Raw genomic sequence first — 19159 nt, forward strand, 5'->3', positions numbered from 1 at the left:
TGCTGCATAAGGGCATAAGAGCAGCTTCTCAGGCATGACTGGAGATATAAGAGGTCAGTTATGGAGGGTGGTTAGCTGTTAGCTAGGGTGGGGAGACTCTTCTACCATGGAGGAGCTGACCTTAAGTTGCCCATTATCCTGTAGAGAACTCATTACCCATGCTCTTGTAAGTGACCCTAATTAAACTCAGTGATTCATCATGCTTGACTTAGGCAGAACTATTTCTTGGGTCTGTTTGATACCTTATCTGGGGGAAACAGATGTTTATTCTCCTTTCCTCAAGAAAACTAGGCAACACTCATGCTGGAGATTGAGTCTAGGGCTTCTGAGTTATATCCACATCCTGGTTTTTTTTTTTTAAATCATTTTCAATGGTTAAAGAAAATAACACTTCAAAATGCATGAAAATTATATAAATTTCAAATTTCAGTGTCTATAAAGTTGTATTGGAACATAGCCATTCTCATTGATTTACTTAATGTCTGTCACTGTTTTCATTAGATAATGGCAAAGCTGAACCTTTGTAGAAGACACTAAATGGCTCACAAAGTCTAGAATATTTACTATTTGGCCTTCTATTCAGAAATTTGCTGGCTCATAGTCCCACCAGAAAACTATTTCTCTTCCAAGTTGGTTGGGTATGATTAATTCTACATTCACTTTCAGAGTGGTGATTGTTTGGCTTAAATTACTCAGCAGCTCCCATTCCTTCTGGCCATAGTGTTTCCTTTAGGTATGCGGCAGTCCAGTCTTTGTGGTTTTCAAAGCAATTACATAAAACATCTTTATGTTATCACATTATATTTTAAAATTCTTTATTACTTTTAAAATTTAATGTGCTATGAGTGTGTTCCCTATATGTGTATAAGTGTACCCATGTAATGCAATGTCCATGGAGGTCAGAAGAGGGTGTCGAATCCCTTGGAACTTGACTTATGGAGGCTGGTTAGTGGTCATGTGGTTACTAAGAATTGAACCTGGGACCTCTGCAAGAGCAGCCAGTGCTCTTAACCACTGAACCATCTTTCCAACCCCATCGCCTTCTATTTTAAAATGACAACTTTTCAATTGCATTAATATACCTCTACTTACACTATTTTATCTTACATAAAACACAAATTTCATCTTTCTACATTGTGTATCCATTAACATAGTTGCTTTTATATTTTGTCATTTTAATTCTGCACAAGGCTCCAAAGTGAACTAATACGTCAAAGTCCATTTATATAGGTTACTATTTCTTTCAGTTTATTTTTTCTAGAAAAGAGCTGGGATCCTAGCATAAGTGCTTTTCTTTATCTTTAGTAACTTATTTTATGCTACCTGTTGAAATCCACTGCAATCACACAACTCTGAGAAAAATGCCTTCCTTACATCATCAGTTTTGAAAATGTAAAAACCAGCCACCCTAATTTAGGAACCAATGACGAGGCTTTAATGAACCTTTGATGTCTTATTATATAACATAAGCTATACCAGAATGCCTAAATTCTGATAGTGAAACTTCTATACCTGTAAGAAAAAGAGAGAAGATTTTCAGTTGCTGGTTTTCCTAATGATCTATAGAATAAAATGTTCTGGTACCATGCTGTTTTTTATGACTATGGCTCTGTAGTATCCTTTGAGATCTGGTATAGTCATCCCCCCAGCATTGTTCTTTGTGCTCAGGGTTGTTTTGGCTATCTGGAGTCTTTAATGCCTCCATATGAACTTAAGGATGGATTTTCTAATTCTGTGAAATATGCCATGGGGATTTTGATTGAGATTGCATTGAATCTATATATTGCTTTTGGTAGGACGGTCATTTTAACAATATTAATTCTTCCCATCCATGAACATGGGAGGTCCTTCCATCTCCTGGTGTCTTCCTCAATCTCATTCTTTAACAATTTAAAATTTTCATTGTAGAGATCTTTGGTGTCTTTGGTCAGATTTAGTCCATGATATTTAATTTTTTGCAGCAATTGTGAATGGGAGCACTTCCTTGTATTCTTTCTGTAATTGCTTGTTATTGGTATATAGAAAGGCTACTGATTTTTGTAAATTGATTTTATAACCTGCCGCTACACTGAAAGTGTTGATCAGTTCTTGGTGGAACTTTTAGGATCTCTTAGGTATAGTATCATATCATCTGCAAATAGTGATATTTTGACCTCTTTTCCAATTAGTACTCTTTTAATTTCTTTCTCCTGTCTTACTGCTCTAGCAAGAGTATCAAGCACTATATTGAAAAGGAGTGGAGATAGTGCACATCCTTGTCTGGTTCTTGATTTTAATGGGAATGCTTCCAGCTTTCCTCCATTTAGAATCATATTGGCTGTGGGTTTGTCCTATATAGCTTTAATTATGTTGAGGTATGTTCCCTCCAGTCCAATTCTCTGTAGGACTTTAAACATATATGCATGCTGAATTTTGTCAAAAGCCTTTTCTGCATCTATTGAGGTGATAATGTGGTTTTTGTCTTTGAGTCCACTTATATGATTAATGATGTTTATTGACTTGCATATATTGAACCAGCCCTGCATCTCCTGGATAAAGCCTACTTGATATTTTTGATGTGTGTCTATATGTGGTTTGCAAGTATTTTGTTGAGAATTTTTGCATCTATATTCATTAAGGGTATCGGTCTATAGTTTTCTGTTTTGGTTGTGTCTTTACCTGTTTTGGATATTAGAGTGAAGTTGCTCAGGAAGTAAGGTCAGCAATCAAATAAGTGGGACCTCATTAAACTAAAAGGCTTCTGTACAGAAAAAGTAATAATCAAAAAAGTGAAGAGAAAATCCACAGAATGAGAAAAAATCTTCACCAGTGATAAATCTGACAGAGATTTAACATCCAGAATATATAAAGAACCCAAAAAACAAAGATTTGAGAAACCAAATGACCCAATTAAAAGATGGGCTAAAGATCTAAACAGAGTTCTCAAAGGTAAAGATGGCTAAGAAACATCTTAAAGAGTGTTAACATTGTTAGTAATTTGGGAAATGCAAATTAAAACCACCTTAAGGTTACACCTTACCCAAGTCAGTCTGGCTAAGATCAAGGGGACCAATGACACCAAATGCTGAAGAGGATGTGGAGAAAGAGGAACACTCATTCACTGCTGATGGTATTGCAAACTCATGCAACCCCTATGGAAACTGTGGAGAACTCTTAAAAAAACTAAAACTAAACCTCCTATTGTAGAGACACTTGTACAACCATGTTTGTTACTGTTCTTTTCACAATAGCTAAGAGATGGAAGCAACCTACGTGCCCCTCAACTGATGAGTGGTTAATGAAAATGTGGTACATTTACAGAATGGAGTTCTACACAGTAGTAAAGAAAGATGAAATAATGAAATTTGCAGGTAAATAGATGAATCTAGAAACTGTTATAGCAAGTGTAGTAACATAGGCTCAGAAAAAGAAAAGACATATGTTCTCCCTCATTTGTGGCTCCTAGCATCAAATCATTTTAAATTCTAGGTCATTTTAATAAGATGATGCTATACAGCAGTCCCTTCTGCATGAAATAACTACCATCATCACGACTTTGGCTGAGCCTGATCACTAAACATAGTCACAATTGGGCTTGTTGATGGTTGTGCTCATTCATTAAAGGAGGGTCAAGCAGGGTCACTGGACCCTCACCTGAGTATCCAGTCACTCTTCCCAGCCAACTAGTCCAGCCTTGGAAGAATAAAGAAAAATGAGGAAGAACCCAATAGAGGGATGCTTTTGGAAGCACTTGTCAAGGAACATCAATGGACTCTCATGAACATTTGAAAATTGCCCTGTTCTATTTTTTCTAGTTCCCTGTCTAGAACTTGTAATCCTAATTACTCTTGCCTTTACTTCTCCTTCACATCTCCTATTTATGATTCAAGGACTTTCTTTTCCCCTTAGAGACAAGAGTTATGCAATTTGGGAGTCTTTTAGATAGACCCACTGATGGGGTACTCCAATTGCCTCAGTTTGTGTCCTTGTCCAGCACGGAAGAAGCCAGAGCAGTCTGCGTCCCTATTCCCTATTGGCAATTTGGGTAACCCCTTCAGAGGACAGCATGATAAGAATAGGAGGTAGGAATTGGCTAGGCAGTTAGGGTAAAAAGACCCCAAAGAAATGTAGCCAGTGTCTGGGCTAAAAGTCAAAATGTCCTTGGGCCTGTTAGCAACAAACTCTGTTCCAAAGACCAAAAATGTCAAAAGTATTTGGGAGTTTTTTTCTAATCTTTTAAAGACTTTAGGGTTACCTCTTCAGAGGGGGGAATGTTGGAGGGGGGGTAGTGGGCATGGGTTTGATCAAAACACCTTATATGCATGTATGAAATTCTCAATAAAGTTTTTGTAAAAGTTAAATAAAAAGAAAAAAAAGTTCCAGAAGGGACTTATTCACACACACACACACACACACACACACACACACACACACACACATTTTTTCCAAGAAATAATTTGGGCCACTGTGACTGCCCAGAGAATATTCTAAGTAGTGCAAAGTAATCCTCATGGATTTCCTTTATCTCCCATTGGCGAATAGTTATAATTCTCTGGTTGTAATTTCAGGAACCAAATCACAGACTATCATAATAATTACATGCATGAATCCTTTACCTTTTTGTGGATTTTACGGAGAAATTTAAAGTTGATAATGAAGGGAAATGAAATATTGAGAAAAAACACAGAAGAATCAGCCTAAGAAACTTAGAAAGTCGGGAAGGAACTTCCCATGAGCCTGGAACAAAAGAAGGGGATGGTGTACTGGAAGCTGAGGGAACAGCCTGGAACAGAACATCACCCAAAGTGAGCTGGGGACCTTTGTGCAGAAGCTTTATAAAATTCCATGAGGGTAATAAGCAGATTTTCTTCAAAACACCATGGACAATGAACTTTTTGAAAGTACAACGGTGCTGTTTCTTTATAGACCATTAGTAAGAGGAAGTTGCTATGTAATTTTCACCTCCCTAATAATTATTCGCACTTGACTTCAGCATGCCTTTGTGACTGGGCTGCCCCATTGCTATCATTTCCTATCCCTCCAGAACCCTCCTACGCAGGTGCTGGTTGGAGGTGGGGGGCAGCCGCAAACCCTGTGATCAACAGATCTACTCCATTTGAGCACCCACTCAAAACAACAGAAGAGAAATGGCACTTGGATATTAAAAGCTTCAATTGTCTAGGAAGTTGTGCTAATGTTCCTAGAATACCATTTAGAGATGGATCATAGATGCCAGAACTAAGCACAAACTGAAAGAAGGCTAATGGTCCATTTTCAGCTCCCTGAAACCTCAGAAAAATAACTTTACCAATCATTTTCTTAGTTCCTTTCAAATAGAAAGCCAATGGTAACTCCCCGTTTGAAACAAGAGTTTTGAAGATTTAACAATTAATGAATTAAAAATATGAAAGTGGGTTCAAGTACAGGATTCTCTACCACAGGTGTCAGAGAACTATTACATCATATGGGTCAAATAGGGCCCCAAGTCCTTTCTTATAAAGAAAGAAAATTTTATTAGCACACACTTGCATTCATTTCTTTACATCTTTCCTGTGATGATTTCAACACTATGGCAGCAGAAGTAGATTGAGTTGTGTCACAACAATATCTCTTCCAAAGTCTATTTACTGTGCAACTGTTGATAGACTAGGTTCCCTGACTTGGACTAGAGAATTCAGTGTGGGGCAGAGGGATAAAAGTATGTAACTTCTGGTGAGATAATCTGTCCTTCAGAAGACATGAAGATCAAGTGACTAGCTACCTGGATGCCATTGTTTCTCCTTGCCAAGCATTTACTGACACGTCCATATAAAATATAACTTTTTGTAAGATCCTGAGTTGAGGTTAAGAGGTAAGGACTGAAGGCTAATTCATTTTTAACATACATGGATTTCTAAGAAACATGGACAACCAAGGAATCCTGTCAGATCATTAAATCAAAATGCTTTTGTACAGCAAAGGACAAACTATTGAATAGGAAACCCACAGAGCAGGAGAAAATCTTCACCAGATACATATCTGACAGAGGATTAATGTCCAGAATATACACAGAATTCAAACAACAATAAGGCAAAAAACAAATGACATAATTAAAAATGAGCTTGTAATCTGAACAGAGAGCTCTCAAAAAGAAGAAAAAACAATGGCTAAGAAACAACTTAAAGTATTCAACATCTTTAGTAATTAGGGAAATGCAAATCAAAACCACTGTAAAATTTCATCTTACCCCAGTCAGAATGGCTAAGACCAAGAGAACAAATGACACTAAATGCTTGCAAGAATGTGGGAAAAGGGGAAACTCATTCACTGCTACTGGGATTACAAACTGGTGCAACCACTATGGAAAGCAGCGTGAATAACTCTTAAAAAAATAAAAATAAGACTATCCTCAGGCCTCTTGGGGCCCAGCGTGACCAGCTGCCATGCCTTCCCCACCGTGATGGACTACATCTTCAAACTATGAACTGAAACAGTCCTTTTCTTCCTTAAATTGATCATATCAGGCATTGTGTTACAGCAAGAAGAAAAGTAACAAATATAACCTTAATTTGATGATATTAGTTTTAAAATATTACAGTAACATAGCTAGTAAGTCACAGAAACACACACACACAAGAGAGAGAGAGAGAGAGAGAGAGAGAGAGAGAGAGAGAAGCAACTAGAGACTGATAAGAATAGAAAACCGAGCACCATGGGCCTGGTGCCAAAGCAAGCACTCATTTCAACTGTCCTTCACATTACAGTACTTAAATGGTGAATTAAGATTTAATATTGAGGGGCTGGGGAGATGGTTCAGCAGTTAAGAGCACTGACTGATCTTTCAGAGGACCCGGGTTTGATTCCCAGCACCCACATTGTGGCTGACAACCATCCATGACTCTAGTTCCAGGGGAATCTGATGCACTCTTCTGACCTCTACAAGCACTGCACAACACAGGTGCACTTATGTGCAGGCAATATACTCATACACATAATTTTTTCTAAGGAAAAAGAATTGAGGGAATTGGTGTATGCTATGGTTTAGACATTGACTGTCATCCAAAGGTCCATGTGTTAAGGACTTAGTCCTTAGAGGGGTAGTATTAGGAAGTCCCATGGACCTTTAGGAGGTTGGGGCCATAGGTCTTTGAGGGGATGTGCCTACAAAGGAGACAATGGTCTCCACAGTCTATGGTACCACAGTCTATCTCTTTGCATCCAGGCTTGAGATATGAACACTCTGTCCAATTAAAATTGCCTCTTTTATTTCATAAGCAGTGTCTGTCAAGTTTTAGTGATAAATGTGTTTTGTGAGAATTTTAGTTTTAAATTTAAGATGAAAATTTGTTCAAATGTTTACCACCACTTTATTAATTTATTCTACCACAAAAATAAATAAATAAATAAAAATAAATCTACCATATGATCCAGTTATACCACTCCTTGGCATATACCCAAATGACTCATCCTACTACACAGATACTTGGGCATCCATGTTCGTTGCTGCTCTTTTTGCAATAGCTAAGACATAGAAAAAAACCTAAATGCCTCTCAACTGAAGAATGGATAATGAAAATGTGGTCCATTTATACAGTGGAGCTCTACTCAGTGGTAAAGAAAGACAAAATCGTGAAACTTGCAAGAAACTGGATGGCACTAGAAACTGTTATGCTAAGAGAAGTAACACAGACTTAGAAAAACAAGTGATGTATGTTATTAAGGGGGAAATGGTCAAAGGTGGAGGTACTTAAAGTGGGTAAGGAGTAACAAAGGTTATGTTAGAGGATTGAGAGAAGAGATAAATAATACTTGGATGGTATGAAAAACCAGAGGGTAATATATTAGTTCAAAGTTCTACTGAAAAAGACACAATAAATATACCAGTTCATGTGTACAGCTGAAGGCTACCTAACAGGAAATACAGTGCCAAACAGGAGAAACCACCCTTTGAGTTGTTGGTCAAGGTAGTCCAAGGGACTCCCCAAATAACGTAGGCTTTGTCACAGCCCTTGATTGCCTACTAGAACTTCAAGACCTTATTGCTGAACACAAGCTACAGTTCTGAAACAGGACTTGGAGCTATTGAGCTGTAACTGACCTAGAAGCATCCTCTGTGAAGACCGGCTCTCATGGTATCAGAGGATACTATACAAACTGCCAAGGGAGGAAAAAACAATCAGTGGTCCTAACCAGCTGTAAAGCTTAATAAACAATGACTGACCCAGCAGACTATTTGCATTGGTGTCATAGTAGCACTGTTATCTTGGGGGTACTAAACAGCTGTCTAATTGAGGTTAAGGCCCCCTCACTGAGTGAGAACTCATCTGTAATACTGTAAACATAGCCAAATACATGTGGCTGGAGATGTCATAGATCCTAGAGAAAAACCCAATTATGACACATCCCTAGACCAATGTAATTTCTTCTTTTATTCTAAATATGTACCCTCTTATATACAGACAAGTGTATCTTTCACCATTCATCAAAGAAGTTTCTTTTTGCAACAGATGGGTACTATCACAGAGTTTGAAAACAAACTGGTCAAATAAAGAGAATAAGTGTCTTTGAAACTTCTAACCCTAAATGACACATCTTCAATGCAACCTCTACAAATAGGACGAATGCATCTTTCAACTCTCACCAGAGAAGTTTCCTTATACAGCAAATGATTAACACAAAACCCTGCAATTGTCCAGTGTACAGAGAACAAGAGGCTGTGAAGTGCTTATCCCTGAATAGGATACTTTCTTCAAGCCTCTGCCTCCCAAGGCTCAGGGATCATTGCAGAAGAGGAGGCTAAAAGACTGTAAGAGGTGGTTGAATGACCACAAGGAAACAGAATCTTCCGGAATGCTGGTCGGTTACCCATAGGAATTCACAGCAATGGTAACAGCATGCACACGTCATATGTAAGCTCAAACCGGACAAAATCCCAGCATAGACATAGGGAAATTGGTAAGAAAGCCCAACACAACCTGACTAATTTTTGGCAACGGATGTCTGCTGGGAGGGAAAGACAGTATCTTACAGGGATGGGATTCTTGGTCTACCCACTAGATGGGCCTACACTGAAGGACATTTGGGGACACAAATCAGACTCTACAGGCATACACACACACACACACACACACACACACACACACGAGTACATTAAATTGGGTGGGGACAAGTATGGATAGAGCAGGAGATCTAAATACCATCAAACTATATTGTATGAAAATTGCAAAATTTCAATTCAAAATTCAAGTAAAAACAAAGTATAGGCCAGGGGTGATGGTGCATGCAAGTAGTTCCAGCACTAGGGAGGCAGAGGCTGGTGGATCTCTGAGATGGAGGCCAGCCTGGTCTACACAGCAAATTCCAGGCCAGTTGAGGCTACAGGGAGACCCTGTCTCAAAATAATTTAAAAAATGTGGAGTCAGGTGTGGTGGTGCATGCTTTTAATCCCGGAACTTGGGAGACAGATACAGGAAGATCCCTCTGAGACTGACATCAGCTTGGTCTGCATAGTGAGTTCCAGGTCAGCTGCAGCTACAGGGAGACTCTGTCTTAAAAAAGAAAGTGGAGGGGGGATTCTTCTTTCCTTCAATTCTTTCTCACTTTCCCTTAATACATCTATGTTTACCCTGCCAAAAGCATAATTAAAACAAAAATAAACAAATAAAAACCCAAGGCTGAGGCTATAGCTTAGTCAGTGCCTTATAAGCATGGGGACCTGAGTTTTATTCTCAGAACTCATATTTAGAAAGCCAAATGGCAAGATGAATACTTGTAACTCCAGTTGGGGAGGTGAGGACAGTCTGATCCCTGGAGCTCTTGGGTCAGCCAGCCTAGCCTAATGGGTGAGTTCCAGGCCAATGAGAGACTCTGTCTCATGAAACAAGGTAGATGATATTCTCGAGGAATAAAATTCATGTTTGACCTCTGATTGCCACACACATGCCCCTACAAATATGAATATACAGTCCCGCACGCATGTGCTAACAGACACGAATAAAAATCAAAAAGAAAATCTTAAACAATGAAACTGAAATGGAAAAGGAAAAGGCAACATTAATAAAAATTGCTTTATTTCTGGCATTCTAGTTACAATGAAAAGCATACATCCACATGAACTAAGAAACAAAAATGTAATTTCAGTAACTGCACAAATGAGTTAAATACTCTTATATTTGTTCCTATAATTTGGATTAAAGAGCATAATGATGTTAAGTAAAATACATGCTAAACATGAAAATTGTATTCTTTTACTTAGAATGCTGTTAAATAGTAAACTTTTAAAAGAGTTACATGCTGATAGGGCATAGGTAAAAAAGGAAAAGCTTGATGTTTTTGTTCCTTTACTACCACTTGATGTTTAACAAGGGGACTATATTTTCAGTTTGCAATGGGTCCACCAAATTATGAAGCCATTATTTCTGTTCAGAGCTATCCTTTAATACTGAACTGGCCTCCTTAAGAGACCTTTTCCAGCCTTCAGAATCTGAATTGCCATGGCCAAGGTCCTTTTCCAGGAACAGCTGAGTAGTATTCTCCATGAAATTAGGGGACATGACTACTATTGACTCAGATTGATCTGAGTGTCCACTGGCACAAAATACATCACCATCTCTCATTCTCCCAGTTTAAGAGGCTCTTTACTAGAAATTGACTATTGAAAACAAGACTTTTTAAGTTTTGAGAGGTAGTGTAGAATAAGGGCTTGACAGAGACTGTGGTTTTCTATCCTTTGGGGCCCACAGTCAGGTAATTCTGTTGCCACCTTGTTCTGTCATTTGCTGTGCCACTCCAATGCAAGAGGGCAGATAATACTGTAAAGATACCTACTACAAAGGTGATTCTCAAGTTCACCCAGTTCATTTGTAGGCAACACCCTTTTAGTGTTTGGCAGAAGCCGGAATTTCTACCTGTGAGCCAGCCTTAGGCAGTGACATGAAAATTGCTCTCTGCAAGGGTTGGCTCAAGCCAGCAATAAGAGGTTCAAAGGTGACTCTAAAGAATCAAGGGTGGCAGGCAGCCCCAAGCTAGGATTTCAATTACAGGCTGTGACAGAAACCTGGTTGTCCAGGTGCTTCTTTTTTTCACAGGCTGGCCAGCCAAATGGACTTGGTGAGCTGCCTCACGTAGACCCTTAGGGCTATAGCCGGCACAGTAGAAGAAAGAGGTGACCCGGAGCATGAGTTAACCTGCTGTCCATAGCCTAGTCCAAATGTACATGTCCCACCTCTCTGTTGGTCAAGTTGCCCGAGGAATTTCAGGTGATTAAAATCCTGTGTCATCTTTTGGCATGTTACACGAAGAATCTGAGTTTTTCAGATATCTGTCCTAGTGAAGGCCACATCAAGTAACCCTGCAAAGTTTCAAGAGCAAATGAAACAACGTGGAATCCAGAAAAAGCCTGCATAGACCAGCTCCTGGTGCTCTATGCCAAGTTAGATCAGGAAAGATTGTGTCAGTTTTGAGCCTTCCCAGTAAAAGCTCTTCCATCGACTCTGCAAGCCTACCTTCCAGCTTTGAGCGGCAATTATTACCTCAGCAGATAGGTGCTTTGTCAGATTCAAAATAAAACAAATCTGCTCCAAGGAAGAGAATCAACAGCCTTAATGGCGGCTTGGGAAGCATTTTCACTGAGGGAACATAATCACCTTTCATTTCAAAAAGTGACACCATCACGTTTACTTTGTTCCCACCGTTCCAAAATTGCAATATGCCTCCCTCCCCTTGACTGGATACTTGCAATCTTAAGGAACTTCTAGAACATAGCACCATTTGTTCTTGCCATGAAGCAATTATCAACGTTTTCTGCAGAACATACTGTGTATATTTGGAAGCATTATATTTTATTTCAGAATTCTTCATCAAAAAAAAGGAAGGAAAGAAGGAAGAAAGAAGGGAAGGAAGGAATCGAACAGAAGAAGCATACGCCCACTCCTATACGATACTGCTAATCTCTACGGATGTTTTAAAACTTTATAAAATAACAAAGTCACATACCATCAGCATATCTTGTGCGTGTGTGCATGTGAGTGTGAGCATGTGAGTGTGTGCGTGTGAGTGTGTGGATGCATGTTCATGTGTATACTTATGTACACATATATGTATGACCAGTATCTTCCTCAGGCACTTTCCACTTTGTTTTATGAGATAGGATCTCCCACCAAATCGGGAGCTCACAATTTGACTGAACTGGTTGGCTGCTGAGCTCTAGGATCTGCCTGCCTTCACCTTCCCAGCACTGTGATTGCAAATTATACACTCCACATCCAGCTAAGTTTTTACATGGGTGGTAGGAATCAAACTCAGATCCTCATGCTTACAAAACAAGTACTTTACCTACATAATAATGAGCAGTGTCTCTCCAGCCCCATAAGCTTCTTATTTCCTTCATGGACACAACTTTTAATTTCTACTAAGATCTCTACAGCCGTGTTATGAGAAACTGGAAGTAACAACTTGTCTAATCAAATAAGATCAATTTTGCCTTCATTGGATGTTAAACATGTAGGATTGATACAGGAAGAAATTCAAAATTATCACAGGGAATAATAGCAGTACAGTCACAGTATCTGCATAAAACTTCATAACTTTTGACACTGAAAATAAAATTTTGGGTTTTTTGAGATAGGGTCTCCTTGTAGCACCAGCTGGCCTGGAACTTTCTGTGTAGACCTGACTGGGCTCTAGCTCACAACAACAGAGAAAGGGATTTATTTATAAAATAAATGAGTCTTATAAAACCTTGGAGGAAAATTATCAAGGGAAAAAATGCTGTAAGAATAGTCCCTACAGCTATCAAATAATGTTTGCAGACAATTACTTCTTCCCTCCTTGGGATATTTGAATTATACAGGGTAAAGTTCTAGAGGCAATATGGGGGCTTACATAGGTAGACAAGGTCAGGTCTTTCTATTTCTGATATCTGTGATGACTGAATCCTTTCTCCTTGACTCATCTGTGTTCTACTCTGGTCGATAAGAAAGTAGGGAGGACACACAAACTACTTGTATCTATTAAGATAATTCTCTACTGGAGATAGATGGGCCAGAATATATTTTCCCTTTGACCAGTGAAGAGGGTTGCAGAAGGGGATGCTCAGCTACATGGAAGTTGGGCCAGAGCTATCCTGGAGACTAAAGTGGATATTTCTACATCTCATTACTAATCGCCACTATTCAAGATTCATAATTGAATTCTACCACATTACGAAGATAGCAGTTCCATTTAATTGCCCAGCATGGGAATTGTTGGTAGAATAATGGATGGGTATGTCTCATCCAATACAAACATGGGTAAACACTTTTCACATATATAGGGTGAAGGTGGACAGAAATCCAGATCAGAAAAAAAGCAACTCAAATTTGACCTTGAAAAATAAGGTCATAAAATTTGGAAAAGAACCTCTAGTCTCCTTTACCATCCCTCATCTCAACTGACAGTCTCTAACTTGACTCATAATCTTTCATCATTCCAGTTTGCTGGCATTTATTTTGTTCCTGTTTTTAGTATTTTTCTTCTACTTACAAAAACCAAAGTGCCAGATTTATGAATCACCTATGCATTAACTCTGCCTACCTTACAGTCAAACAAGCATGTTCATACTCCATTTAATTAAAAAAATGGAAGGAGGGGATAACATATGGTGCTTCCTATTCTTTATTAAATTCGGGTATCTGTACAGAAGTTAAAGTAGACATTTATTCCATTGAAAATGATGGTCGGTCTCTCGAGTGTGAGGCCCTTGGCAACAGCTTTAATTCCTGCCACCCCCCTCCAAAAGTATTGTATTAATTCCTCCTTGGGGGCTTCCACTGCGTCTAAAGCAAAGTCTATTATTATCTTTTGCACTTCTACTGAACTCTGAAGGTCTTGAAAATAGCAATCTGTCTTGCAATCTAGACAACTTCAGTATTTAGTGGTATTCAATAAAATTTGAATACAGTAAGGAAACCTTTTGAAGGAAGTGTGAAACCAGATATCTAGGCTGATCAGACTCAGAATGCTGCATGGGGAGAGCATGTCGTGACAGATGGAAGTAAGCTGAGTTGAGCATACATTGCCAGGAGTGGGTAACTGTCAGGGTGGGAGACAGAGTTAGAGAATACAGGAACTTCCTCACAGGACAGCTATTAATTAAAAAGAATCTTATGTCTTGTAATAATACTCTTAATGCTATGAGCAAGTTATTTAAATTGAGTTATCTTGTTTTATCCAAAACAGAACACTTTGGAAAAAGTGTTATCAGTAATTATTTCAGAAAAGTAACATGAACCAGGAATCACTCAGGTGAACGTGGTGATTATATATCATCTATATGTATATTGTATTTCCATGCATATCTGAACCATTACCTCTATCAGTATCTGTCTGTCTCTCTCTGTCTCTCTGTCTAGCAGTCTGAATCTATATTTCTATCCACAACTATATATGTATCAATGCTCATCTCCATATACATCTACAGTTACTGTTCACTAATGCTGCTGTTATAATAATCACCTCAGAAAGTCTTCCTTTGTTTTTCTTCATTTTGATTTCCGTGCATCCCTCCCTATCTTAGCCAGTTCTCACCAAGATACCCTTTCCTAAGTCTTCTTTTGCTTACGGTTTCTCTCTTCATCTCCCTTCCATTTTTGTCTTTTCTTTCTCTCCTAACTGGTAATAAGAACTGAAAAATTTTTATTTTGTATTTTGTCCTGTTTCTTTTTGTCTTTTGAAACAACACTGGTGTTGAACTCTGATCCTCTTGCTTTCACCCCCCAAATACTAGAATTTCAGGCATCCGTCATTGTTCCTAACTTGTCTTGTTTCTTAAATAATGTTATCTGGTTCTAAAATACTATACTTCAGGTTGGGGGGTGTAGTTTAGCATCAGAGTGCTTGCCTACCATGCATGAGGAACTGGGTTCCATCCTAGCATCACTAAAAACTATATCTGTGTTTCAAATGTCTCTAAGCATAAGAATGGAAGTTGTCCGCCATAAATAGGACTTTTGGTGTTGTCGAACAATGGATTAGAATTTGTCACTTGTGTGGCTTTGAGAATGCCTCTTGATTAGGTTAAGTTTTGTCATCTAGAGGATGGGAATAATTGTTCCTGGGCTGAGGTCAAATAATAGGAATCAAGTGTAGAAAAGTACTCTTTAAGTTATTGTAACATGCAGACAAAGTTGAGACTCTCTAATTTACAAACTATCATACAAGTGTACATTAGTATGCATATATTGGTATTCTTGGCAACCATATTCTTGGTATATTGGTAACCATATATTGGTTACTGTGGTTCAGTAACTCCTTATGGAAAATGGGTTATCAGCCTTACCCTGAATAATGGGGGAATGTACATGAATAGATGAAAGTTGAATGCATTTTAAAGTATCCTAAGCCATGTACTGGAAGACTGCAATGATAGAATTCTGTCATTATTTAACTATCAGAATGTAACTTTCAACATATGAAGCCTGAATTCTCTCATAATTTGGTCCATCACTCAGAGAATGTTGTACCTCCATCCAAAACAACTGTCTGATATACCTATCATTTACTTCCTAACACAAGGTTTTAAAAAAAAGCAAACCTCTAATCTCCTTCAAAAATAGTATGTAAACAAGTGAAAAATTAAATGCAAAGGGGATAATTACCAGCCATAGATTAGTTTTCAAATCGTCCTTTTAACTTCTAAACTAATGAATACAGAAATACACTGTACTGCAAACCTGGGCGCCCTAGAAACTGATAATTAAAATATCTCTTTGTAAAGGATGTAACTCAGTAGGTAGAGTGATTCTCATTATTTATAATACTCATTAGTGTTAGAGAAAGAAGAAACGATTTCCAGAAAGGTACTATGCTGGGCATCTTACAAAGTTCTTTGAGAGGACTGCAGAAGGTCATTATAGAAAAAAACCCCACATCTTTGTAAAAATTATACTAGTCACTTTTGATTTTCAAACTTGTCATTTAGCAACTTTCTCTTTAAAATTTTAACTTATTTTTTATTTGGAATTTATTCTCAGTAATTTATTAGACACTATAGTTTAGATATAAACACCTTCCAAAGGCTCATGTATTAAATGTTAATCCCCATGGTAGAACTACTGAGAGTATTCTGGACGTAAAGATTATTGGGATGTTCTTACTTAAATCATTGGAAAAATGTCCTTTTTGGGATTGTGAGACTCTAGCCTCTTTCCTTTTGTCTTACCCTCTTTTCTTGGATATGAGGTAAGAAGTTGTGCTTGGTTGTATCCTCTCTTTAATGATGTGTTCCTTACTGTGGGGACCTAAAAGCCCCACCTTGCATAGGTCCTAAAGGAAGTTACTGGGGGCGTGTCCTGGCTTGCTTTGAAAGTCTGAAGAATACTTCCGCACTGCCGAAGAGTGCATGATCAACGAGTGACCATCCTTAAGATACACCCTCAGGGCGGGAGGGGGGAGTTCCAGGTGCTTTTATAAGCTTTGGAACACTTGCAATAAATGAGTCCCTGCTTGACTAGGCTCCCCGTTGTGTCTGAGTGTCTCCAGGGAATGGGGGCGGCATGGACTGGCGAATGGCATGCTTACTCATCCCCAATCCTCACCTCGCCGGGGGTCGCGGGTTCGAACCCCCGGCACCTTACAACTACCTCAAAGAACTAAGGTCAAGATAAATGGAGTACAGCCTCCAATACAGAACCAAAGCAGACCTTTACATTCATATATCTATTATGTCAGGTATTTTGTTATAAAAATATAAATCTAAAACAGGGATAGAAAAGTAAGACATGAAAAGAGAAAATTATAAACAGCATGTTAATTCGTTTGTCATGATTATAAACCTACTCTTAACTGAGAGTTGTTTCTTGAGTTATCGCTCTCTTGGGCACACTGTCCTGCCCAATAAAAAGGTGTCTCTTATCAAAGCCTTGAGGCAGAGAACTGTTAGTGTTCATAAAAACCTGACTTTAGCACATTTAGGTGAATGACAAGATTAAAGGGTTGGCTCTTAAGATTTAACAGCTGACGTTATTAAACCAGTATAAACCTTAAATTGACACTTGTCTGTCCCACACAAATGTTAAGTGAAACTAATGATAATCCTGAAAGTAGAGTCAGCAGATGTTCCACAGCCTCTAACCAGCAGACCTCAGACTTGAGTTTCTACTTACTGAAAGTATCTGTAGAAAGTATTCGAACCCCTGCTCCAGAATCCAAACAGGGGGAAAAAATATATAGATAATTAAGAAAAGTCTGACATATAATTTCATAAATTCATAATCCATGTCTTAAAAACTCCATTTCTTTAGCAGATTTTTTTTTCTTTAGTTTTGACTACAAGCATCCGGGTCACCTTAACTGAATCCATTGTACATATTTATGGCCACGTTGGAAAATAGAAGCCATGATATAATATGAAGAATTGTCTTAACAACAGAAAGGACTTGGGCAAACTATATGAAATTAACTCAGAATCTAGGGTGTGAACCAAACTGCTGGTCTTTCTTCCTGTCTGACCCAGTTCCTGGGTTCTAAAGGCCACATTGATGCTGCTTTCTGTGTGTACAGCCTTAGAAAAGCCTTTTAGAGTCAAAAGGTGCCTCTCATATATTCCACAGTATGGGTCAAGTTGAAAGGCAATGTGGGTGTTCCCACAGTGGCTCCAAGAGGCAGTTCTTTGGTCATAAGGGAGGTTGTCTTACTTATGTAGAAGTTTTGGAGAAGGGGAGCAGTTAGACTGGGAAAGCAACTACAGTTCTCCTGTGAGTTTTTCTCCTGGCTGCTTCCCAGCAATCCTCACTTGGGTGTGGGGTTTGTCAGACAGTATAGAAGACCCAAACAATCTGGACAGACTTTTTTTTTATTATAAAAATGATCCCTTGTTCATTGTGATCCTCTCTGCTAATCAATGCACAAGCAGCTTGACTTGAACAAAGAAAACAGCCTGTGGTTGGAAAAGAATCTTCCCCTTCCCCTCAAATCTCTGCTCAATTACAACTGGGCTCCAGCCAACTGTGTTTCCTGATTCAAATCTATTTCACTAATTTCTTATAATTAAGAATAGTTCAGTGAGGTTGGAGAACAAAGGCTGAATTCTTGCTGTTTTGAGAAACGCAATATAAATATTCTTCTTTTAAAACTGCGAAAATCCAGAGGTTGATTGCTGCTTTGAAAAACACTCTGATGGTTCCTTAAAAAGTGAAACGTAAATTTTAACTTTGACCCACAATTTCATCTGGCCCTGTCATTTCATGTCTAGGTATACACTCCAAACAAGGAAAAAGATGGACATGTCTGTGAGACATTTTCTTGATTACTGAGTAATATGGGAGGGCCCAGCCTATTGTGCATAACACCAACCCTGGGCATGTGGTCCTGGGTTGCATAAGAAGGTGTGTTGAGTACAGGCCAGAGGAGCAAGTCAGTAAGCAGCATTCTTCCAATGGTCTGTGCTTCAGTTCCTGCCTCCAGGTTCCTATTTGAGTTTCTGCCCTGGTTTGATGGCCTGTCACTTGGAATTTGTAAGATGAAATAAACCCTTTTCCTTCCTAAGTTGGATTTGGTCAGAGTTGTTTTACCACAGCAATAGAAACCTAATTAGAACAAGCTATGATGCAAAAGTCTTGGAAATGGACAGTGGGTATAAGTGAACAATATTGTACACCAAACACTACAAAATTGTATACCAAAATGGCTATAATGGGGAATTCTGTGATATATATTCACTTAACAGAGTTAAAATAAGAGCACCATTAAAAATCTCTAATCAAAACCAACGTCAGTATGAAATTTTTATACTAAGACATGGAATAAAAACCTGTAATCCTCTTAGCTCTTAGATTTAGATTTTGGAGATTTTTCTACTGCCAGATGATTCAGGCATTCTTAACCCTTTCAAGAGAACTTTTGAAATAATACAATTCCCCATCCAACTTTAGTCTCAAACAATGGACACAATTGGCCTAATGTATAATAATGGAGACTTCTGCTGTGAGCCAGTATTCCATGCTATGCAGGGAATCCTCACTCTGAGATAGTGTCTGCCTAAAAATAAAGTAAGCCAATGTCACATGATGTGGAAGCTACAGGAAGTCAGCCTGCTTGAATAACAACTTCCAAATGCCTTTGAGTTTCTATTTTAAATACGTTCATTATCCTAAGCAACTCCAAACTAGAAATCTGGTGTGGTCAATGGTGAGTTAGTTACACATGATACAGTAAATAACCCCAC

General features: G+C 38.5%; 1 protein-coding gene across 5 annotated transcripts in view; it reads right to left on the reverse strand.

Annotated features, from left to right (window-relative positions):
* The window catches only part of Frmpd4 (FERM and PDZ domain containing 4), a 990592-nt gene that overhangs the window by 215809 nt on the left and 755624 nt on the right, over positions 1-19159 (reverse strand). The window lies entirely within an intron of this gene.

The sequence above is a fragment of the Nannospalax galili genome, unplaced genomic scaffold (assembly GCF_000622305.1).
Source record: "Nannospalax galili isolate Female #2095 unplaced genomic scaffold, S.galili_v1.0 scaffold606, whole genome shotgun sequence".
Lineage (NCBI taxonomy): Eukaryota > Metazoa > Chordata > Mammalia > Rodentia > Spalacidae > Nannospalax > Nannospalax galili.